The sequence below is a fragment of the Hylobates moloch genome, unplaced genomic scaffold (assembly GCF_009828535.3).
Source record: "Hylobates moloch isolate HMO894 unplaced genomic scaffold, HMol_V3 SCAFFOLD_11, whole genome shotgun sequence".
NCBI lineage: Eukaryota > Metazoa > Chordata > Mammalia > Primates > Hylobatidae > Hylobates > Hylobates moloch.
Genome location: NW_026652286.1, coordinates 58,083,068 through 58,108,949, shown reverse-complemented (window position 1 = coordinate 58,108,949; position 25,882 = coordinate 58,083,068). Strand labels below are relative to the sequence as shown.

At 42.1% G+C, this 25,882-nt stretch overlaps 1 protein-coding gene and 1 pseudogene across 3 annotated transcripts in view; both read right to left on the bottom strand.

The window, feature by feature from the left end:
- The window catches only part of CCDC83 (coiled-coil domain containing 83), a 75,719-nt gene extending 69,918 nt beyond the window's left edge, over window positions 1-5,801 (bottom strand). For 2 of the 3 annotated variants that reach the window (XM_032168100.3, XM_032168101.2), the window contains exon 1: window positions 5,595-5,799. The gene's annotated coding sequence lies outside the window, so the exon portion shown is untranslated. Of the gene's footprint in view, window positions 1-5,594 lie in introns of all 3 variants that reach the window. The other variant, XM_058446542.1, reaches the window with a different exon arrangement.
- On the bottom strand, window positions 2,798-4,091 carry LOC116477387 (adenosylhomocysteinase-like; annotated as a pseudogene).
- Window positions 5,802-25,882: the final 20,081 nt, after the last annotated feature.

Below are 25,882 nucleotides of genomic sequence, written 5' to 3'. Positions count from 1 at the left end.
TCACTATAATGTTAATTGCAAAGCTGAAATACATATTCAAAACCATTCACGGTACTCATCTTCAACAAAATACAATTCCTTTGATGCTAGTGACACCTAACTACTTCAATAAACCCTCATCTTGGGAATTCAAAAACACATGTTGTATCCTTTAATATTTAAATTCGTCTTGAGAAGCCTCTTCTTACTGTCCTAACTAGTGATAAATAACCTCGCCTTGTGGCCCCACAACAATTTGTACTTTTTTTTTTCCACAATGTATGGCTTGTAATAGACAGTGTCTATTTTTCCCATCTTTGTGTTCATGTTTATTCAATGTTTAGCTTCCGCTTATAATGAGAATGTGCAGTATTGCTTTTGGGTTCTTGCATTAGTTTGCTTAGGATAATGGCCTCCAGCTGCATCCATGTTGCTGCAAAGGACACGGTTTTGTTCTTTTTATGGCTGTGTAGCATTCCATGGTGTATGTGTACTACATTTTCTTTATCTAGTCCACCACTGATTAGCATCTTGGTTAATTCTATGTCTTTGCTACTGTGAACAGTGCTGTGATGAACATGAGTCCATGTGTCTGTTTCACAGAATGATTTATTTTCCTTAAGGTATATATCCAGTAACAAGATTGCTGGGTTGAATGGTATTTCTGTTTTAAGTTCTTTGAGAAATCTTCACACTGCTTTCCACATGTTCTTTAATACTCCCACTGGCAGTGTATAAGTGTTTCCTTTTCTGCTAAACCTCACCAGCATCTGTTGTTTTTTGTCTTTTTAATAATTGCCATTGTGATTCCTGTGCGATAGTATCTTATCGTGGTTTTGATCTGCATTTATCTAATGATTAGTGATGATGAGCATTTTTTCATATATTTGTTGGCCACGTGTATGTTTTCTTTTGAAAAGTATCTGTTCATGTTCTTTGCCTATTTTTTTTTTTTTGAGACAGAGTCTCACTCTGTCACCCAGGCTGGAGTGCAGTGGTGCAATCTCGGCTCACTGCAACCTTCACCTCCCGGGTTCAAGTGATTCTCCTGCCTCAGCCTCTTGAGTAGCTGGGAATACAGGCACGTGCCACCATGCCCGGCTAATTTATTTATTTATTTATTTTGTATTTTTAGTAGAGGCGGGGTTTCACCGTGTTAGCCAGGACTATCTCGATCTCCTGACCTCATGGTCTGCCTGCCTCAGCCTCCCAAAGTGCTGGGATTACAGGTGTGAGTCACCACACCTGGCCTGTCCTTCTCTTATTTTTAAATGGCGTTATTTGCTTTTTGTTTGCTAAATTAAGTTCCTTATAGATTCTGGATATTAGACCTTTGTTGGATGCATGGTTTGTGAATATTTTCTCCCATTCTGCAGGTTGTCTGTTTACTCTGTTGATAGTTTCTTTTGCTGTGCAGAAGCTCTTTAATTAGTCCCACTTGTCTATTTTTTGTTGTTGTTGCAGTTGCTTTTGGGGATTTAGTCATAAATTCTTTGCCAAGGCCAATGTCCAGAATGGTATTTCCTAGGTTTTCTTCTAGAGTGTTTATCGTTTTAGGTCTCACATTTAAGTATTTAATTCATCTTGAGTTAATTTTTGTATGTGGTAAAAGGAAGGGGTCCAGTTTCAGTCTTCCACATATGGCTAGCCAGTTATCCCAGCACCATTTATTGAATAGGGAGTTCTTCCCCCATTGTTTGTTATCATTGACTCTGTCACGAAACCAGTAGTTGTAGGTGTGTGGCTTTATTTCTGGGTCCTTTAACCTGTTCCATTAGTTTATATGTCTGTTTTTGTAACAGTACCATGTTGTTTGGGTTACTGTAGCCTTGTAATATAGTTTGAAGTTGGGTAGTGTGATTCCCCTGGCTTTGCTCTTATTGTTTGGGGTTGATTTGGTGATTAGGGCTCTGTTTTGGTTCCATATGAATTTTAGAATAGTTTTGTTTAATTCCATGAAAAATGACATAGACTGTTTCTCTATTTGTTTGTGTTCATCTCTGATTTATTTCAGCAGTGTTTTGAAATTCTCATTGTAGAACTCCTTTACCTTCTTGGTAAGCTGTATTCCTGACCAATTTTTTATTACCCATTTCTTTTTTTTTTTTTTTTTTAAATAAAATTATGGAAAAAGTTGTGATAGGAATTATCTTGTTACAAAGTGGTAGCAGATCTATGCTTGCTTTTATGTTTTTATGGCCCCTCTCAACCTTTGGCTATCAATTCTCTGTCCTTTCTTAGTTGTCCCTTAACAGTCTATTCTAACTCCCATAAAACAGAGACTAAAAGTACCAACCTCATTGTTATGAGGTGGAAGAGAAGGCCCAGCACTAAGTCAGGCTCTCAGGAAAATTCAAACAACAGTTCCTCTTTGCCCTTCAATACAGCTGCTTCTTTTCTGTCATGGGCTGAGGTACCACTGAACCCGTGAACCAAGCACACAGGTATAAGTCCACAGACTGGGTGAATGCCTAGATGGTAAAGTATATGGGCTTTGTGACTCCATTACCAACTTCCAGGCTAAGGAAGGACTGACTTAGTGAGAAGTTCCAAGATCACTGAATTCATAATTCCCTGTGGCTGTCTCCTTTGTACCTCTATCATGACCAAGGCTTCAGGAGTGGCCTCTCAATTCCCCCTGCCACACTTGGAACCGTATGAGGGATGCAGCAGAGGTCAAAAACTGAGTGACCAGCCCCAGGGAGTCAACAGAGGACACTGACAAACCAATCACAAAGTGGGTGCCATTTGCTCTTAGGGAGGAGAGGCAGGGCCTGGACAAGGACAGCAGTTGGAAGGTGAAGGGCAAGTCTGGCTTTCAGTAGTGGTAGTGATCTGGCTTGAAGGGGCCATCAGGGGACAAGTACAGGTAATGAGCTTGCAGCTCATCAGCTTGGTCAATTTCACATTCAGCTTGCCCAGGTGGGCTTCAGCCATTGCCTCATTCAGCTTCTTGGGCAGGAAGAGGACCATAACCTGGTACTTGTCTGGGTGGGTCTGGAGCTCACTCTGTGCCATCACTTGGTTGGTGAAGGAGTTACTTATCAAGAAGCTGGGGTGGCCCATGGCACAACCCAGGTTGACCAGCTGACTGTCAGCTAGCAGGATGATGTGGTGTGCATTCTTCAGCTGATACCAGTCCACCTGGAGCTTGATGTTGACTCTCTCCACAGTGTTCTTGTTGAGTCACTTGACATCAATCTCCATGTCAAAGTGTCCAGTGTTACACATGATGGCATCATCCTTCATCTGCTTAAAGTGCCGGCCAAGGATGATGTTAACACAGCCTGTGGTGGTGACAAAGATGTTGTCCTCCGGACAGGCCTCGTCTATGGTAGCCACCTCATAGCCCTTCATGGCAGCCTGCAGTGTGTTGATGGGGTTGATCTTGATGATGATGACATGGGCCTGAAACCCCACAGGGCCTGGGCACAGCCTTTGCCCGTGTCGCCACAGCCTGCTACCACTGCTACCCTGCTGGCAATCATCACGTCTGTGGCCCACTTGATGCCATCTATGAGGGACTCCTGGCAGCTAGAGAGGTTGTCAAACTTGCTCTTGGTGACGGAGTTGTTGACATTGATGGCAGGCACTTTCAGGATCCCATTGGCCATCATCTTGTGTAGCTTGTGGACCCTAGTCAGGGTCTCCTTGAAGATGCCTCACATCCCCGACAAGAGCTGTGGGCACTTGGTGTGGATGAGGTTGGTGGGGGCCCCAGCGACATCCAGAATCACGTTGAGGAGCCCGTCTTTGAAGTATAATGTCCGCTTGGTGCACCACAGGTACTCCTCCTCTGTTTCGCCCTTCCAGGTGTACAACTGGAATGCCAGCCTTGGCAATGGCAGCTGCTGCATGGTCCTGGGTGATGTTGCAGCTGGACCACTGCAGCTTGGCACCCAGAGTAATGAGGGTCTCAATGAGGATGGCCGTCTCTATGGGTCCTATGGAGGCAACTGGTGATGCGGGTGCCCTTCAAAGGTTTGGAGGGTCCAGTACAGCTCCCACATGCACATCAGGCCCGGCATCTGGTTCTCCACAATATCCAGGGCTTTGCGTCCCCAGGAGGCCAGGCCAATGTCAGTGACTTTGTAGGGCAGTTTGTCAGACATGCTGGTGGTGATTGTGATAGACATGGCTGAAGGGGCCCAAGCCTCGATCTGGGGATAGGCACTGGGGGTATGGCACTGGGCAGGGGTTTCCTAGGTAGTTTATTCATTTTGTGGCTACTGCAAATGAGATTGCACAGAACACATGTTTAACTCAATTAGAAATAGTCTCCAGTAAATGTTTTTTAAAATCCTGAATTAATTTAAAGCCATTCAGTGGTAATAGTACCACCTAAGCATTAATTTTAAAAATTGAGACCTCTTTTCATATTGATTATGTAAATATGATAGGGCCCCAAATCGTTAGTGTTAAAATGTAAAATTTGTCCGGTTTGGAAATATGTTAAAATCATATATTAAAATCAAGGTATTTAAAAATATCTAGATGATTGACATTTTTAAGTTTCACTTGGATGACTGATGATGTACATTACATTAGCATGTATTTTCTTCACCAATCCTTTAGTCATGGCACATTTTTCTACCGCAGTACCCAAATTATATTGGAGTCTTAACTTTAAAATTAGTCCGTCTTCTGATCCAGAGTTGCTAATATCAAATAGTTTGAACTGCAGTATATTACACTAACTTCTCTAGTAACCAGAACTACATTTTTTCCAACTCTTACTGTCCTTCAGTTTTAGAATTATCAACAAAGAAAATAAAAATAACTATGAAAATATTATTGTGAGGATAAGGGAAAAATATGCAATAATAATGGTAGAGAACAAAAAGGCTTCTTTCTACCTTCAAATAGCAGTAGTGAGTCTAAAGAGGATCTTCTGGAAGTGGCTGTAAGGCAATCCATGAGCAATTATCACATAGACTGATAAATATCCAGTCATTATTTTTCTCCTCTGTTATCACAGGAATCTTTCTTTTCCTTTTTTGGGGGGGGGGGGGGGGGGCTTAGATAGGGCACCTTTTCCCATCTCTTAATCACTTCCTCAACTCTCTCTCTTGCCCAGCAGAAAATTATGGGATAAGGAAGGGAGTGAGGAATCAAACATGGTACTGTACAAATGTGACAAATTCATAAAAGAAACCAAGTGTTCTCTTTAGAAGAATGTTGTAGTATCCAGAGCAAGAAGTTGAAACCAATCTATGAATTGGGATATGAGGGTAAACGACATCAATAACACACTTAGCACATATGAAGTACCCACAGGGGAAGAGCATTGCGCCGGTACTGAGAAGGATGCAAGAATATGTGAGGTCCTCAGAAAGCATTCACTAGACTCAGAATTTGGTGAGACGGGCACTAAGAGAAGCAAGACCGAGCTTAGTCCCAGCTCCCGCACAGAGTTGTATAACCTCGGCCAAGTCTCTGAACCTCTGACCTGTTTCCTCCTCCATCTGTCCTAGCTTCTGTCCAGGCTACGAGGCTCCAGACGCTTTGGGAAAACTGTCAAGTGATCAACCTCATAAGAATGGAAGGCATTCTTATTCTACACTGCCTCTGCTGTGTGCTAGGGGCTGTGTGAGGGCACCGTGAAGGTTACAAACCTGAATCAAATTCAGAGCCTGCCTTTCGAGAGGGCAAATAACGTATCCAAGGATTCTACCGCAAGGCAGAGAGATGGGTTAACATTCTGATCAGATTAAAAAGGCCTGCCCTCCTTCTCATCTCCTGGGTGGAGAAGAGGAGTGGGCCTATCAGAGCCCTTCCCAGCAGCTCCTAACGGCCCAAGAACGGCGCTTCGTGGACAAGACCAGGAGGGCGCGACCCCCAGGCTGATCTCGAAGCGGCGCAAGCCCAGGCCCGTGGAGAGGGGCCCGTGGAGAGTGGAGCCCGTGGAGGGTGGTCGGGGGTAAGCTTATAAAGTCTTCAGTGTCAGACTGGAAGGAGTCGGGGGCCAAGAAAAGAGGCCAGCCAGTCTCCTGACATCCCCTCCACAGCCTGTAGGTCGGATACCCGGCCCTGGGCGGACAGCTCGCACTTCGTTCATCCCGCGGGCCAGGCCTACCGGCTCCACCGCAGCCGCTGCCGCGCCCTGCATTTCCAAGACAACCGACGTCCTCCTCCCTACTCCCTCCCCACCCGCCCTAGCTTAGCCGCGAACGGCGGGCCGAGCACGCCATCTGGTGGCGGCGCAGGGAAGGGTCCCGGACGAGCGCCCGCGCCGCCGCCTTGGTAGCCGCGGTCGCGCTCTTCCGCCTTCCTCCGCGCGGGGTTTTCGGCGTCCCTCAGCCAGCTGGTTTCAAACGCTCTCGCGCTCCTAGGCTCCCTTTAGTCGCAAGCCTGGAGGTTGGTGACTGTAGACACAGGGCCCACGGGCTTTGTGCTGTGACCGTGAGCAGGTCATTTGGGTCTCAGAGTTTGTGTCTTCCGCTGTAAAATGAGACGCCTGGACTCGGTGGCGGTTTCCGCACAGTTCGGGGGACGGGGACGGGGCCCGGTTGTGTGGTGAGGCTTCTGCGCGCCTGTGCCCCGCTGCGCTCCTTCCACCATGGCGGCTTGTCTTCTTTCTACTTTTGTGCACTAATTCTTTGGTTTTAGCTCTTAATAAGAATGACAGATCCCTGGACTAAATGCTTACAGGACACCTTCCTGCTGTGTAAGTCCTTGATTCTGTTTTTCTTCTCGCTTTCCTTTTTTTGTTCCTAAACCTTAAAGGAATTTAAGTCCAGCATTTCCCACTCTTGGCTTTTTGCTGTTCTTTCCTCCGAGAGAGAAAAAGAAAATCCTACACGTACAGCCTTTAAAGTTCCTCTTTCCTCTCCTACATTATTTCTCATTATCTGCCGCAAGATAATTTTCTTTTTTTTGTACTTTGACACTGGCTCTGAATGGACAACTTTCTTTTACATCCTAGGAGCGTCTATGTCCTGGTAGTTACATTTCAGCCAATTACTTACCCTTTGGTTCTAGGAAGACAGAAATGAGCCTCCCTTAGGCTTCCCTGCTCCCTTCGTAAGTCACCTGTTTGGCATTCTTGAATTTGTTTTTTAAAAAATGGATTATCATATTTTTTATTCATGCTGTGTTATATTAATAACGTATTAACTTGAAGGGAACTGAAGCAGTTAATAAAAATACTAAGCAGCTTTTGGTTAAGGGAGTTTTTCTCATCAGTAAAATATACAAAAATTAATCATTATTAGAGATAACTGACGTGTTCCACCTCATTTTAACCTCCCTTTAGTCTATCAGTGTTGTATTTATTAAGTGCCAGGAATTTGCTATGATCTACACATCTGATAAATGTTGTTCTGTTAATCTGGTTTTCCCTAAAATAACATCATCAGATGGGATTATAGGATAAAATTATTAAGAGTGCAAATTCAAGAGAAAAAGCTACCAGCGGAAAATTTTTAAAGCATGGCGATTTTTTAGTTAAATAGAAAAGCAATTTGTGATTCTTCAGCACTTTGAATTCATTCCCACATCATTTCCTTTAAATCTTAGGCCTGCTTCTTTTATGAGAGCCTGGGCCCCTAGTGAAAAAATGTACTTTTACCTATTGTTTATATCCTGCACAATTTTTCTTATGGTGTTTACCAGTTGGTGGTCAGTGTGAAGCCAGATAAAAACCATTTGCTGAGTTTCCTCATTTGACCTTGATTTTCTGTTAGCCTTGCTGTGTTGAATGATGTAGAAATAGACGTAGGAAAGTATCTATGGTAGAAAAAGCCAAATATGCTGTCTGTTTTTGGCAAAACCACAAAGAACCTGTTTGATATGAGCAATTGCTGAACAAAAACAACTGCAGGGTCTTATTATTATTAAATCTCACAACAATTTCTAAAGACCTGAACTAGAAATGAACTTACTGCCTTTGCGAACCAGTTCAAACTTTTGGTAAATCAGACATTTTACCTACAGCAGTTACTTTTGAGAAATAGAAAATTTGTGCCACAACTTCCTATCCAATAACTTTGTTCCTCACAAACTTGAAACAATTAAATAGATGCTTTGCAAAAATAAATAATCATGAACTAAAATATTCTCTTAAGGAAAAAAGTATATGCTATCTTTTTTTTTATTTTTTATTTTATTATTATACTTTAGGTTTTAGGGTACATGTGCACAATTGCAGGTTTGTTACATATGTATCCATGTGCCATGTTGTTTTGCTGCACCCATTAACTCGTCATTTAGCATTAGGTATATCTCCTAATGCTGTCCCTCCCCCCTCCCCCCACCCCACAACAGTCCCCGGAGTGTGATGTTCCCCTTCCTGTGTCCATCAGTTCTCATTGTTCAGTTTCCACCTATGAATGAGAACATGTGGTGTCTGGTTTTTTGTCCTTGGGATAGTTTACTGAGAATGATGTTTTCCAGTTTCATCCATGTCCCTACAAAGGACATGAACTCATCATTTTTTATGGCTGCATAGTATTCCATGGTGTATATGTGCCACATTTTCTTAATCCAGTCTATCGTTGTTGGACATTTGGGTTGGTTCCAACTCTTTGCTATTGTGAATAGTGCCACAATAAACATACGTGTGCATGTGTCTTTATAGCAGCATGATTTATAGTCCTTTGGGTATATACCCAGTAATGGGATGGCTGGGTCAAATGGTATTTCTAGTTCTAGATCCCCGAGGATTCACCACACTGACTTCCACAATGGTTGAACTAGTTTACGGTCCCACCAACAGTGTCAAAGTGTTCCTATTTCTCCACATCCTCTCCAGCACCTGTTGTTTCCTGACTTTTGAATGATGGCCATTCTAACTGGTGTGAGATGGTATCTCACTGTGGTTTTGATTTGCATTTCTCTGATGGCCAGTGATGATGAGCATTTTTTCATATGTTTTTTGGCTGCATAAATGTCTTCTTTTGAGAAGTGTCTGTTCATGTCCTTTGCCCACTTTTTGATGGGGTTATTTTTTTCTTGTAAATTTGTTAGAGTTCATTGTAGATTCTGGATATTAGCCCTTTGTCGGATGAATAGGTTGCAAAAATTTTCTCCCATTCTGTAGGTTGTCTGTTCACTCTGATGGTAGTTTCTTTTGCTGTGCAGAAGCTCTTTAGTTTAATTAGATCCCATTTGTCAATTTTGGCTTTTGTTGCCATTGCTTTTGGTGTTTTAGACATGAAGTCCTTGCCCATGCCTATGTCCTGAATGGTATTGCCTAGGTTTTCTTGTAGGATTTTAATGGTTTTAGGTCTAACATTTAAGTCTTTAATCCATCTTGAATTAAGTTTTGTATAAGGTGTAAGGAAGGGATCCAGTTTCAGCTTTCTACATATGGCTAGCCAGTTTTCCCAGCACCATTTATTAAATAGGGAATCCTTTCCCCATTTCTTGTTTTTGTCAGGTTTGTCAAAGATCAGATAGTTGTAGCTATGCGGCATCATTTCTGAGGGCTCTGTTCTGTTCCATTGATCTATGTCTCTGTTGTGGTACCAGTACCATGCTGTTTTGGTTACTGTAGCCTTGTAGTATAGTTTGAAGTCAGGTAGCGTGATGCCTCCGGCTTTGTTCTTTTGGCTTAGGATTGACTTGGCGATGCGGGCTCTTTTTTGGTTCCATATGAACTTGAAAGTAGTTTTTTCCAATTCTGTGAAGAAAGTCATTGGTAGCTTGATGGGGATGGCATTGAATCTATAAATTACCTTGGGCAGTATGGCCATTTTCACGATATTGATTCTTCCAACCCATGAGCATGGAATGTTCTTCCATTTGTTTGTATCTCTTTTATTTCATTGAGCAGTGGTTTGTAGTTCTCCTTGAAGAGGTCCTTCACATCCCTTGTAAGTTGGATTCCTAGGTATTTTATTCTCTTTGAAGCAATTGTGAATGGGAGTTCACTCATGATTTGGCTCTCTGTTTGTCTGTTATTGGTGTACAAGAATGCTTGTGATTTTTGTACATTAATTTTGTATCCTGAGACTTTGCTGAAGTTGCTAATCAGCTTAAGGAGATTTTGGGCTGAGACAATGGGGTTTTCTAGATATACAATCATGTCATCTGCAAACAGGGACAATTTGACTTCCTCTTTTCCTAATTGAATACCCTTTATTTCCTTCTCCTGCCTGATTGCCCTGGCCAGCACTTCCAGCACTATGTTGAATAGGAGTGGTGAGAGAGGGCATCCCTGTCTTGTGCCCGTTTTCAGAGGGAATGCTTCCAGTTTTTGCCCATTCCGTATGATATTGGCTGTGGGCTTGTCATAGATAGCTCTTATTATTTTGAGATACGTCCCATCAATACCTAATTTATTGAGAGTTTTTAGCATGAAGGTTGTTGAATTTTGTCAAAGGCCTTTTCTGCATCTGTTGAGATAATCATGTGGTTTTTGTCTTTGGTTTTGTTTATATGCTGGATTACATTTATTGATTTGCGTATGTTGAAACAGCCTTGCATCCCAGGGATGAAGCCCACTGGATCATGGTGGATAAGCTTTTTGATGTGCTGCTGGATTCCGTTTGCCAGTATTTTATTGAGGATTTTTGCATCAACGTTCATCAAGGATATTGGTCTGAAATTCTCTTTTTTGGTTATGTCTCTGCCAGGCTTTGGTATTAGGACGATGCTGGCCTCATAAAATGTGTTAGGGAGGATTCCCTCTTTTTCTATGGATTGGAATAGTTTCAGAAGGAATGGTACCAGTTCCTCCTTGTACCTCTGGTAGAATTTGGCTGTGAATCCATCAGGTCCTGGACTCTTTTTGGTTGGTAAGCTATTGATTATTGCCACAATTTCAGAGCCTGTTATTGGTCTATTCAGAGATTCAACTTCTTCCTGGTTTAGTCTTGGGAGGGTGTATTTGTCGAGGAATTTATCCATTTCTTCTAGATTTTCTAGTTTATTTGCATAGAGGTGTTTGTAGTATTCTCTGATGGTAGATTGTATTTCTGTGGGATCGGTGGTGTTATCCCCTTTTTCATTTTTTATTGCATCTATTTGATTCTTCTCTCTTTTCCTCTTTATTAGTCTTGCTAGCAGTCTATCAATTTTGTTGATCTTTTCAAAAAACCAGCTCCTGGAATCATTAATTTTTTGAAGGGTTTTTTGTGTCTCTATTTCCTTCAGTTCTGCTTTGATTTTAGTTATTTCTAGCCTTCTGCTAGCTTTTGAATGTGTTTGCTCTTGCTTTTCTAGTTCTTTTAATTGTGATGTTAGGGTGTCAATTTTGGATCTTTCCTGCTTTCTCTTGTGGGCATTTAGTGCTATAAATTTCCCTCTACACACTGCTTTGAATGTGTCCTGGAGATTCTGGTATGTTGTGTCTTTGTTCTCGTTGATTTCAAAGAACATCTTTATTTCTGCCTTCATTTCATTATGTACCCAATAGTCATTCAGGAGCAGGTTGTTCAGTTTCCATGTAGTTGAGCGGTTTTGAGTGAGTTTCTTAATCCTGAGTTCTAGTTTGATTGCACTGTGGTCTGAGAGACAGTTTGTTATAATTTCTGTTCTTTTACATTTGCTGAGGAGAGCTTTACTTCCAACTATGTGGTTAATTTTGGAATAGGTATGGTGTGATGGTGAAAAAAATGTATATTCTGTTGATTTGGGGTGGAGAGTTCTGTAGATGTCTATTAGGTCCACTTTGTGCAGAGCTGAGTTCAATTCCTGGATATCCTTGTTAACTTTCTGTCTTGTTGATCTGTCTAATGTTGACAGTGGGGTGTTAAAATCTCCCATTATTATTGTGTGGGAGTTTAAGTCCCTTTGTAGGTCACTGAGGACTTGCTTTATGAATCTGGGTGCTCCTGTGTTGGGTGCATATATATTTAGGATAGTTAGCTCTTCTTGTTGAATTGATCCCTTTACCATTATGTAATGGCCTTCTTTGTCTCTTTTGATCTTTGTTAGTTTAAAGTCTATTTTATCAGAGACTAGGATTGCAACCCCTGCCTTTTTTTGTTTTCCATTTGCTTGATAGATCTTCCTCCATCCCTTTATTTTGAGTCCATGTGTGTCTCTGCACGTGAGATGGGTTTCCTGAATACAGCACACTGATGGGTCTTGACTCCTTATCCAGTTTGCCAGTCTGTGTCTTTTAATTGGAGCATTTAGCCCATTTACATTTAAAGTTAATATTGTTATGTGTGAATTTGATCCTGTCATGATGATGTTAGTTGGTTATTTTGCTCATTAGTTGATGCAGTTTCTTCCTAGCCTCGATGGTCTTTACAATTTGGCATGTTTTTGCAGGGGCTGGTACCGGTTGTTCCTTTCCATGTTCAGTGCTTCCTTCAGGAGCTCTTTTAGGGCAGGCCTGGTGGTGACAAAATCACTTAGCATTTGCTTGTCTGTAAAGTATTTTATTTCTCCTTCACTTATGAAGCTTAGTTTGGCTGGATATGAAATTCTGGGTTGAAAATTCTTTTCTTTAAGAATGTTGAATATCGGCCCCCACTCTCTTCTGGCTTGTAGAGTTTCTGCCGAGAGATCAGCTGTTAGTCTGATGGGCTTCCCTTTGTGGGTAACCCGACCTTTCTCTCTGGCTGCCCTTAACATTTTTTCCTTCATTTCAACTTTGGTGAATCTGACAATTATGTGTCTTGGAGTTGCTCTTCTCGAGGAGTATCTTTGTGGCGTTCTCTGAATCTGAATGTTGGTCTGTCTTGCTAGATTGGGGAAGTTCTCCTGGATAATATCTTGCAGAGTGTTTTCCAACTTGGTTCCATTCTCCCCGTCATTTTCAGGTACACCAATCAGACGTAGATTTGGTCTTTTCACATAGTCCCAAATTTCTTGGAGGCTTTGTTCGTTCCTTTTTATTCTTTTTTCTCTAAACTTCCCTTCTCACTTCATTTCATTCATTTCATCTTCCATCGCTGATACCCTTTCTTCCAGTTGATCCCATCGGCTACTGAGGCTTCTGCAATCTTCGCGTAGTTCTCGATACTTGGCTTTCAGCCCCATCGGCTACTTAGGCTTCTGCAATCTTCGTGTAGTTCTCGATACTTGGCTTTCAGCTCCATCAGCTCCTTTAAGCCCTTCTCTCCATTGGTTATTCTAGTTATCCATTCGTCTAATTTTTTTTCAAAGTTTTTAACTTCTTTGCTATTGGTTTAAATTTCCTCCCGTAGCTCGTAGTAGTTTGATCCTCTGAAGCCTTCTTCTCTCAACTCGTCAAAGTCATTCTCCGTCCAGCTTTGTTCCGTTGCTGGTGAGGAACTGCGTTCCTTTGGAGGAGGAGAGGTGCTCTGCTTTTTAGAATTTCCAGTTTTTCTGTTCTGTTTTTTCCCCATCTTTGTGGTTTTATCTACTTTTGGTCTTTGATGATGGTGATTTACAGATGGGTTTTTGGTGTGGATGTCCTTTCTGTTTGTTAGTTTTCCTTCTACCAGACAGGACCCTCAGCTGCAGGTCTGTTGGAGTTTGCTAGAGGTCCACTCCAGACCCTGTTTGGCTGGGTGTCAGCAGCGGTGGCTGCAGAACAGTGGATTTTCGTGAGACCACAAATTCAGCTGTCTGATAGTTCCTCTGGAAGTTTTGTCTCAGAGGAGTACCCGGCCGAGTAAGGTGTCAGTCTGTCCCTACTGGGGGGTGCCTCCCAGTTAGGCTGCTCGGGGGTCAGGGACCCACTTTAAGAGGCAGTCTGTCCTTTCTCAGATCTCCAGCTGCGTGCTGGGAGAACCACTGCTCTCTTCAAAGCTGTCAGTCAGACAGGGACATTTAAGTCTGCAGAGGTTCCTGCTGAATTTTGTTTGTCTGTGCCCTGCCCCCAGAGGTGGAGCCTACAGAGGCAGGCAGGCCTCCCTGAGCTGTGGTGGGCTCCCCCCAGTTCGAGCTTCCTGACTGCTTTGTTTACCTAAGCAAGCCTGGGCAATGGCGGGCGCCCCTCCCCCAGCCTCGCTGCCGCCTTGCAGTTTGATCTCAGACTGCTTTGGTAGCAATCAGGGAGACTCCGTGGGCATAGGACCCTCCGAGCCAGGTGCGGGACACAATCTCCTGGTGTGCCGTTTTCCAGGACCATTGGAAAAGCACAGTATTAGGGTGGGACTGACCCGATTTTCCAGGTGCCGTCTGTTACCCCTTTCTTTGACTAGGAAAGGGAACTCCCTGACCCCTTGCACTTCCCGAGTGAGGCAATGCCTTGACCTGCTTCGGCTCGCGCAAAGTGTGCTGCACCGGCTGTGCTGCACCCACTGTTTGGCACTCCCTGTTGAGATGAACCCGGTACCTTTAAACGGAGATGCAGAAATCACCCGTCTTCTGTGTTGCTCAGCCTGGGAGCTGTACACCAGAGCTGTTCCTATGTGGCCATCTTGGCTCCACCCTATGCCATCTTTAAGAAGGAGATTGTTTTAACCCAACATCCATTGTCACGTTGCAATATTATATTCTAAAATGGGATGGTGTCTCACTGTTTATAAGGGTCATATTTTTTCACTTTAAGCCAGAGGCACATACCTGCAGTTCACTTTTTTTCTTTATCTCTCCAAACCAAGTTTAACTTAAATAACCAGAATTCTGGCAAAAAGATATCACATCTCTTTTTTTTCCTTCTTACTTCGTCTGCCTAATTAATTTTTAAAATTACTCTTATGATCTCTCTGTTTTCTCAGATATAAGAGGAGCCCAGGACAGTAAGCTGGAACCAGGGATTCTTATTCCAGGAACCTGGACTATATGATTTGAATTGTGCTTTAGGGCTTTAGCATGTGACATCACAAGAGTATTTAGTAACAATGAATTGCTGCCTGCTTGCTGTAGTTTTAAAATATGAACACAAATGGACAAACATATAGACCAATAGAATATAACAAAAAATCAAGAAATACACTTGTACATATATGATCAATTGTTTCAGACAAAAGTGTAAAAGTAACTCAATAAGCAAAGCATAATCTTTTGAACAAATGCGACTGTAACTGTTGGATATCTATTTGGAAAAAAAAATGAAGCTTCACTCAGACCAAAAACCATACAAAAAATTAACTCAAAATGAATCATAAAGGTGAAAACTATAAAATTTCTAGAATAAGACAAAAAATCTTCTTGACTTTGCATCAGCCAAGTCTTATATAGGACACAAACAGCATGATTCAAAAAAGAAAAAAAGAACTTGAACTTCATCAAATTTAAATTTAAAACATCTGCTCTTGAGAGTTTGGTTTTTTTTTTTCTTTTTGTCTTTTTTTGGTTTGTTTGTTTTTTGAGTCAGGGTCTTGCTCTGTCACCCAGGCTGGAATGCAGCAGTATGGAAATGGCTCACTGTAGCCTTGAACTCTCAAGCTTAAGTGATCCTCCTGCCTCAGCCTACCAAGTAGCTGGGACCACAGGCATGTGCCACCATGCTCAACTGATTTTTTAGTATTTTATTTTATTTTTTGTAGAGATGAGGGTCTTGTCTTGTTGCCTAGGCTGGTCTCAAACTCCCAGCCTGAGGCGATTCTCCCGCCTCAGCCTCCCAAAGTGCTGGGATCATAGGCGTGAGCCACCATGCCCAGCCTGTTCTTTAGTTTTAAGAAGATGAAAAGGCAAGACACAGTCTGGAAGAAAACATTTGCAATACATATACCTGCCAGAAGACTGCGATCTAGAATTTATAAATAATTCCTCAAGCTCAATAAGAAAAAAACCAACTAATTACAAATGCCAAAAGATTTGAATAGACGCTCCAAAACATATATATATTCATGGCCAATTAGCACATGAAAAGATGCTCAATATCATTAGTTATCAGGCAAATGCAAATTGAAACCACAGTGAGATACTACTACACACCTACTAGAATGGCTAACCCTAAAAGACTGACAATACCATGTGTTGTCAAGGATGTGGAGTAACTGGAACTTTCATATATTCCTGATGGAAAAACAAAATGGTGCAATCATTTTGGAAAACAGTTTAGCAGTCTCTTATAAGGTTAAACACATATACTGTATGACCCAGCAACCCCACTCTTAGATATATATTCAAGAGAAATGAAAATGAATGTTCATAGCTGCTTTATTTATAATACTACTTATAAATAAATACTACTTATAAATTCCTTATAAAAAAAGGAATGTTGCCAGCACTTAGGAATGGAAAAAAAAAAGAGTAGGGGGAATGAACTATTGATACATGCAGCAACCTGGATGGGTCTCAAAAGAATTGAGCTAAGTGAAGAAGCCAGGTGTGAAAACTATATGCTGTATCATATGAAATTCTAGAAAAGCCTGGAAGCAGATCAGTGATGGCCCTGAGCTGAGGGGCTGGGGTGTGGGATTGACTGCAAGGGGGCAGGAGAGAACTTCTGGAATAAAGGAAATGCTCTATGTCTTGATTATGGTGGTGGTTACAAGGGTGTATGGATTTGTTAAAACCCATTGAACTATATATTTAAAATGGGTACATTTTATTGTATATAAATTGTACTTTAACAAAGTTAATTTTTTAAAAATGGTTTCAGGCTGGGCACGGTGGCTCATGCCTGTAATAACAGCACTTCGGGAGGCCGAGGCAGGTGGATCACCTGAGGTCAGGAGTTTGAGACCAGCCTGACCAACATGGTGACACCCCATCTCTACTGAAAATACAAAATTAGCTGGGTATGGTGGTGCATGCCTGTAATCCCAGCTACTTGGGAGGCTGAGGCAGGAGAATCGCTTGAACCCTAGAGGCGGAGGTTGCAGTGAGGCGAGACTGCACCACTGCACACTCCAGCCTGGGCGACAGCAAGACTCCATCTCAAAAAAAAAAAAAAAAATGGTTTCAACCTGGGCGTGGTGACTCACCTGTGTAATCCCAGCACTTTGGGAGGCCAAGGCGGGTGGATCACCTGAGGTCAGGAGTTCGAGACCAGTCTGACCAACACGGTGAAACCCCATCTCTACTAAAAATTCAAAATTAGCTGGGTGTGGTGGTGCATGCCTGTAATCCCAGCTACTTGGGAAGCTGAGGCAGGAGAATCGCTTGGACCTGGAAGCAGAGGGTACAGTGAACTGAAATTGCACCATTGTACTCCAGCCTGGGCAACAAGAGCAAAACTCCGTCTCAAAAAACAAAACAAAACGAAAAACAACAACAAAATAAATAAATAAAGGTTTCATATTCTTTAACACTCCTCTCTTCAAGAGGTGGCATCTCTGTTCCCTCTCCTTGAATCTGGGTGGTCTTATGACTACTGTAAGCAAGAGAGTATGGAAATGACTCTGTGTTACTTCTGAGGCTAGGTTATAAAAAGTCACGCAGCTTCCTCTTGGTTCTTTTGGGATACTTGCTTTAGAGGAAGCCAGCTGCCATGTAAGAAGTCCATCTCCTATGAGACAACCATGCTGGAGAGGCGAAGTATAGGTAATGTGGTCCAGCATTGTAGCTGACCCCACCTTATAACCCACAAAGTGCCAGACATATGAACAAAGTCATCTTGGACTGTCCCAGCTGGCCCATCCATCTGCTAAGTATTGCTGAGTTAATCTCAGCTGAAGCCACGGGAGCGAGAGATCACCAATTACTAACCTACAGGATCTGTGAGCTGTAATAAAGCGGTGGTTGTTTTATTTTATTTATTTATTTATTTATTTATTTATTTATTTATTAATTATTATTTTTTGAGACAGAGTCTTGCTCTGTTGCCCAGGCTGGAGTGCAGTGGTGCGATCTCGGCTCACTGCAAGCTCCGCCTCGCAGGTTCACGCCATTCTCCTGCCTCAGCCTCCCGAGTAGCTGGGACTACAGGTGCCTGCCACCGTGCCTGGCTAATTTTTTTTTTTTTTTTATTTAGTAGAGACTGGGTTTCACCGTGCTAGCCAGGATGGTCTCGATCTCCTGACCTCGTGATCCGTCCACCTCGGCCTCCCAAAGTGCTGGGATTGCAGGTGTGAGCCACCACGCCTGGCCTATTTCATTTATTCTTAATTTTTTCTGTAGAGACCAGGTCTCACTGTGTTGCCCAGGCTCATCTTGAACTCCTAGGCTCAAGTGATCCTCCCACCTCAGTCTCCCAAAGTGTTAGGATTACAGGCATGAGCCACTGCACCCAGCCCAGGTTGTTGTTTTAAACTAATTAGTTTTGTGAGTGTATTAGTTGTCTATTATTGCACAACAAATTACTCCAAAATTTAGCAATTCAAGACAATAATAATCATTTATTATCTCCCAGTTTCTATGGATCAGGAATTTGGGAGCAACTTCACTGGGCAGTTGTAGCTTGCTGTAACTCATGAGGTCAGATGTTGGACAGATTCTATCTCTGCCTGAAGGAGTTCTCATTCTAGGGGAAGTGACGAGCAATCAAGTTATTCTGCAATTATAAAACAGTTGGATACTTTCCAGAAAAGGGGTAAAAGCAAGGTGCTATGGAAAACCTAATCCAGTCTTGAGAGTCAGGGAAAATTTTCCAGAGGAATTGAGATCTAAATTAAAACTTGACAATGAGCAGGAAGATTGGAGCATTGAGTGGGAGGGCCTGGGACAGAGGGCATTGCAAACACAAAGCCCTAGAGGTAAAAATGAAAATGATGAGTTTCTAATGGAGCAGAAGAGATTACCGTGGTTGGATAATAGGTTCCCAGGGATAGGAGAGAAGTGAGACAGGAGGCTGGAGAAGCAAGTAGGGACAAATCATGGTGGGTCGTCTGAGCCATACAGAAGATTACAGGCTCTGTGATGATGACAGAAGTTCACTCTGGCAAGTGTGGAGGAGGCTGGGAACAGGCAGGACAGGGTCAGGTTCCAGAATGAGTTCCACTGACCACAGTTTCAATCTTTCTTTTGCCTAAGGTCACTCACTTGGTTCCAGTTTCTGGTCCAAGGAGCTTGTCTCAGGCTCTGCCCTTTGCAAGATTGTAGTGACTGGCAAAAAGAATGACCTCATCTCTTTGGCTCAAGTTGTCAGCTTGCCTAATCTCTGAAGTCTTCTATGACTCAGGTGAGATGCCCACCTCCACACCAGGAAGTAGTCTATGAAACTACTCTTACCACACCACCAGAGAATATGTGGAGTAACACTACCTCACATCTGGAGAATGAGGCAGTATACATTCTAACTTCCATATTTTAAGAACTGTATTTGTTTATGGAAAGGAAAATAAAATGACATTTTCAGGAATATCTACCAATATTGGCAAACCCGAGGTAGTGTGCTCCATTTTTAAATAAGGGAATAATAAGGTTGTGAACTACTCCCTACACATTTCATACGGTTTTGAGGACATACTATTTTACCCTTTTTACACCACACTAGCTAAGAAAACCCACTGCCAGAAGACCACTTTCTTGTTCTATGTAAATGAAATGTCTACAAAAGGCAAATTTACTGAGACAGAAATTGAGAGGCTTCAGCTAGGGCTTACACGATAAGAGTCACCAGCAGGGGGACTGCTTGGGGAGGAAGCTGTCCAAGTGAAGCCATCAGCGGTTGAAAGGAGTATTGCAGAGAAGAATATTCTTTGACCCTGAAATTGAAAAATCCTTCTTCTATCCAATGCCCCTGACTTTGGGAACTACCAACTGAGGCATCTGGTGAGACTGAGAGATATACTTTCCATAACCACACTTTGTTGATGCTTATTTTGTTTAAGAACATGAACTTGGGGTCGGTTCAGGGTTCTGAAGCTGTTTACTAGTTGTGTGACCTTGGATGAGTTACTCTACCTTTCTGTGTCTCAATTTCCTGATCTATAGAATGGATATAATATTGCATACTTCTTAGGGCTGTTCTGAAGATTACTGGGTACAATTCCTGGCAAATAGTAGGTTCTCAATAAATGTTAATTCTTCCTTGTAGCCTTTTAACTGTTATGTGAGAATGCTGGAAAGTAGGAGAATGTGAAACTTTTCTGTGTCACATTTCCCATGTAACCAGAGAGGGCTTTCTCCACCTAGTTAGTATCTAAATTTGATGGAACCCAAATATGCATCTCGGACCCAGCTCCAAGCCTGCACACACACACTCAGCATCAGTTAGATGGCTGACAGTCGCACCGTGCCCCAAACTCATTCTCTTCCACCCCCTCCAATTTGCCCCTCCTCCTCGAGGCCATGTTCCATATTTAGTAAATGACACCAGCCTCCACTTAGCTTTTCAAACCTGAAGATTAGGAGTCATTCTAGACTCTTATTTTTTATTTTATTTTTAGTTTTTGAGACAGAGTCTTGCTCTGTCACCCAGGCTGGAGTGCAGTGGCATGATCTTGGCTCACTGCAACCTCTGCCTCCCAGGTTCAAGTGATCCTTCTGCCTCAGCCTCCCAAGTAACTGGGATTTCAAGAGTGTGTCAGCACACCCAATTTGTATTTTTATTAGAGACGGGGTTTCACCATGTTGGCCAGGCTGGTCTTGAACTCCAGATCTCAAGTGATCTGCCCACCTCGGCCTCCCAAAGTGCTGAGATTATAGGCATGAGCCACCATGCCTGGCCCATTTTAGACTCTAATTTTCCTCACCTCCAAGCTTCAAGTTTCAACAGTCTATTAACAGATTCCACTGTCCACAGCTGGAATTGAACACATTCTACAGTAGATTTAACCCAGTCATTAATTTTCATCCAAAAGTATTTTGGATGATATTTGTTGAGCAGCTACTATGAGCTAGGCACTATGTCAGGCTCTGTCGTCACTGCCTCCTCCCTAGTACAGGTCCCAATCTTTCCTGAGTTGACCGATGAAATAGCTTCCTACCTAGCCATCCTGAATTCAGTCCTGTCTTCACATTCTTCCACAGACCCATTCCCTTGTTTAAGACCATAAATGACTTTCCACAGATCTCTTAGGAAAGAGTTCCTGACATGGCTGATAAGGCCCTCCAAGATCCAGGCCCACCCAGGTCTAGGTCAGGTCCCCTTTTTATATGCTCCAGTTGGGTTCCCCCCAAAACACCCTTATATGGGGGTTTTAGTGCAAGTAGTTTATTAGGGAGAGAGTCTTAGAAAGCTATGGTAGGAAAATGGGGAGATGAGGGAGGAAGAAAAGCCAATTCAGGATACGTTAACAAACAAGTTATTGGGGGATGGGTAACTGGGGCTTGGTTTCACTGGGAAGCCTGGGAGGAGAAAATACGCTCAGAATTGTCTTACCCACAGGGTGAGGAAGGTTAACTCTCACTTATCATTAGTTGAGGGCGCCCCTAAGGGCATCGATTCCCCGGCCCCAATAGCCTACAGGGGCTAACCATGCCCCTACCCACTGCAGGTCAGAGAAGTCCTCACTCAGGACTGAGTGTTGAGGTGCTTGCAGGAAGAAGCTAAGGGCTTGCCTGGTGAATGCTGAGGGGATATGGGCAGCCACTAGAGTGACCACAGCTTTCAGAATGCAGTTGACCTCCCCTTTGTAGCTCTCCTTACCCTTGAAATGAACTCATTCAGTGTCAGTCTTTCAAGCTAATCTCTTAACTCTGTAAGGGTGTAGACCATGTCTCTCTGCTTCACCATTATACCAGCAGTGCCTAGCACAGAGCCTGACATGTAAAAGGTGCTCAAAGATATTTAGCGAATGTTTGGATAAATGAATAAATGGTTATTCTTTCCAGAAAGTAAACCAGGCAAGCCATACTGTGAGAATGCCAGAAAGTAGTACCTGACAAATAAGTTACACCTGCGTAATAAAACCTCTATGTTATTGTGACATCTGAATTCCCATAAATCACTGATTTTTAAAAATTTAACTTTTATTTTAAGTTTGGGGGTACATGTGCAGGTTTGTTATATAGGTAAACTTGTGTCATGGGGATTTGTTGTACAGATTATTCTGTCACCCAGGTACCAAGCCTAGTACCCATTAGTTATTTTTCCTCATCCTCTCCCTCTTCCCACCCTCCATCCTCTGATAGGCTCCAGTGTGTGTTGTTCCCCTCTATGTGTCCATGTGTTCTCATCATTTAGCTCCCACTTGTAAATGAGAACATGTGGTATTTGGTTTTCTGTTCCTCCATTAGTCTGCTAAGGATAATGGCCTCCAGCTCCATCCATGTCCCTGCAAAGGACATGATCTTGTTCTTCCTTATGGCTGCATGGTATTCCACGGTGTATGTGTGCCACATTTTCTTTATCCAGTCTACCATCGATGGTAATTTAGGTTGATTCCATGTCTTTGCCATTGTGAATAGTGCCACAATGAACATATGCATGCATGTGTCTTTATAATAGGACGATTATATTCCTTTGAGTGTATACCCAGTAATGGGTTTGCTGGGTTGAACGGTATTTCTGTTTTTAGGTCTTTGAGGAATTGCCACACTGTCTTCCACAATGGTTGAACTAATGTATACTCCCACCAACCTTGTATAAGCATTCCTTTTTCTCTGTAACCTCACCAGCATCTATTTTTTGACTTTTTAGTGACAGCCATTCTGACTGATGTGAGATGATATCTCATTGTGGTTTTGATTTGCTAATCAGTGATGTTGAGCTTTTTTTCATGTTTATTCGCCACATGTATGTCTTCTTTTGAGAAGTGTCTTCATATCATTTTCCCACTTTTTAATGGGGTTGTTTTTTGCTTGTAAATTTGTTAAAGTTCCTTATAAATGCTGGATATTAAACCTTTGTCAGATGCATAGATTGAAAATATTTTCTCCCATTCCTTAGGTGGTCTGTTTACTCTGTTGATGGTTTCTTTTGCTGTGCAGAAGCTTAATTTTTGTTTTTGTTGCAATTGCTTTTGGTGTCTTCGTCGTGAAATCATTGCCTGTTCCTATGTCCAGAATAGTACTGCCTGGGTTGCCTTCCAGGGTTTTTATAGTTTTGGGTTTTATATTTAAGTTTTTAATCCATCTTGAGTTAATTTTGATGTTAGGAAGGTGTCCAGTTTCAATCTTCTGCATATGGCTAGCCAGTTTTCCCAGCACCACTTATTGAATAGGGAGTTTTTCCCCATTGTTGGTTATTGTCACCTTTGTTACAGAAGAGGTATTTGTAGGTATGTGGCCTTATTTCTGAGCTCTCTATTCTGTTCCATTGGTCTATGTGTCTGTTTTTGTACCAGTATCATGCTGTTTTGGTAGCCCTGTAGTATAGTTTGAAGTTGGATAGCAGATTTCTGATATTTTTTGACAATACCCAGTTGAGCGCAAGCCCTCAAACTATGAAACTACTACAAGAAAACATTGGGGAAAATCTCCAGGACATTGGACTGGGCAATGCTTTCTTGAGTAATACACCACAAGCACAGGCAAGCAAAGCAAAGACAGACAAATGGGATCACAGGAAGTTAAAAAGCTTTTGCACAACAAAGAATACAACCAATAAAGTGAAGAGATAATCTACAGATTGGGCGAAGATATTTGGACACTACCCATCTGACAAGGGATTAATAACCAGAATATATAAGGACCTCAGATGACTCTATAGGAAAAAAAATCTAATAATCTGATAAGAAATGGGCAAAAGATTTGAACAGACTTTTCTTGAAAGAAGACATACAAATGGCAAACAGGCATATAAGTAGGTGCTCAACATCATTTATCATCAGAGAAATGCAAATCAAAACTATAATGAGATATCATCATCTCACCCTGTTAAAATGGTTTATATCCAAAAGACAGGCAACAACAAATAGTGGCGAGGGTGTGGAGAAATGGGAATCCTTGTACACTGTTGGTGGGAATGTAAATTAGTACAACCACTATGGAGAACAGTTTGGAGGTTCCTCAAAAAACTAAAAATATAGCTACCATATGATCTAGCAATTCCACTGCTGGGTATATACTCAAAAGAAAGGAAATCAGTATATTGACAAGATATGTGCACGCTTATGTTTACTGCAGCACTGTTTACAATAGCTAAGATTTGGAAGCAACCTAAGTGTCCACCAGCAGGTGAATGGATAAAGAGAATGTAACATATATACACAATGGAGTACTATTTAATCATAAAAGAATGAGATTCAGTCATTTGCAGCAACATGGATGAAACTGAATATCATTATGTTAAGTGAAATAAGCCAGGAACAGAAAGACAAACATTGCATGTTCTCACTTATTTGTGGGGTCTAAAAATGAAAACAATTGAACTCATGAGAATTCAACCATCCCCACCTCACCTCAATCCCCCACACCCTTCCCATCCTCTGGTAACTATCCTTCAGATGGGCTTAGGATGTGCTGGTGGGAGGTGGGGATGGTGAAATTGAGAAAGCCTGGTTTGGAAAATATCTGTTACAAAAAGGTGAATATCACTGTGGGATAGCAGACAGTAAAGTGTTCCATCGTAGTTAGAAAGAGTGAATAAGACTTGCTGTTTGATAGCACAACAGGGTGACTACAGTCAATAATAACTTAATCATACATTTGAAAAAATCAAGAATGCAAGTTCCTGTAGCTGTTTTAAGTTTAAAAAGGAGGTAAAGTGGCATTTATTTTTGTATGTTCATGGGATAACTCATGAATATCCCCCACGTACATCATATGACTTTCTCTGAAACTAATAAACTTTGTGCTTCCCTTAAATTTTTAAATTTAAAAAGGCCCAACACAGTGATGGGCATCTACAGTCTCAGTATTCTAGAGGATGAGGAGGATCCTTTGAGCCCAGGAGTTTGAGGCCAGCCTTGGCAACATAGGGAGATCCTGTCTCTAAAATAAGTAAATAAGCAAATAAAAACTTGCTTTTAAATGTTCTACATCTTGATTGTGCTGTTGGTTTCATGAGTGTATACATATGTGAAAACTCATATGACTATTATATATGTGGAGATATCTTTGCTGATATAATTTGGACATTTATCCCCATCCAAATCTCATGTTTAATTGTAATCCCCAATGCCGGAGGTGGGCCCTGGTGGGAGGTGTTTGGGTCACGGGGTGGATCCGTCATGGCTTGGTGCTGTCTTTGCCATAGTGAGTTCTCTTGAGATCTGGTTATTTAAAAGTGCGTGGCACCTCCCCTGGCACTCTCTCTCACTTGTTCCTGCTTTCACCATGTGAGATACCTGCTTCCCATTCGCCTTCTGCTATGTTTGGAAGCTTCCTGAGGCTTCCCTAGAGGCCAAGCAGATGCTGGCACCATGATTCCTGTAAGGCCTGCAGCACTGGAAGCCAATTCAACCCCTTTCTTTATAAATTACCCAGTCTCAGGCATTTCTTTATAGCAAAGCAAGAACGTCCTAATACATACACCTATGTCTATGTCTACATCCATATCTATGTTTATATCTCCAGAGAAAATAGCTTTGTGTAACACAAAATATGGATACATACTATCTCCCAAGAAATAATATGTTTCCTGCTGGTATCACAAGAATTTTTTTCTCTTCACAAATTCTTATCCCAATGCTTATATTTGAGGGGGAAATACAGTATTACTTTTCATTACCACTTATTTTTGACGCAGAGGTTTGTCAGAGGTTGACAAGTTTTAATAACTGTAGCCCAGAACCACTAAAGGCTAAACAGTGGTTCTTAAACAGGGTGATTTTGTTCCCCTGGAGACATCTGGCTATGCCTGAAGACATTTTAAATTGTCATGACTGGGGAAGGGGTGCTACTGGCATAAATAAATAAAAACTTGCTTTTAAACGTTCTATAACATTTGTGGGTATAATTAGTGGGTAGAGGCCAGGGATGCTGCTAACCATCCTGCATTGTACAGGATGCCCCCAACAATTGGCCTGAATTTCAACAGTACTGAGATTGAGAAAGCGTGGTTTGGAAAAGACCAGTTACAGAAGGGTTAATATTGTTGTGGGATTGCGGAAAGTAAAGTGCTCCATCATTATTCACCTATTCTTCATCTGCTCTTATAAATAATCAAGAGGCTTCATTCTGAGGGAGGACTAGTCATTATAATGTGTGTTCCTCCAGGGTAGAAATCAGATTTGGAGTCATAGCAGTAGCCAGAGGCCCTGGTTCTGCAGTCACTAGGGCTTAATTCTGTTGTCAGCAATCATCAGGAGAGTAGCTCCATCATATGGCTTCCCAGCCTCATCATTGTGACTTAAAAAGGATGTATTCAGAAAAATAG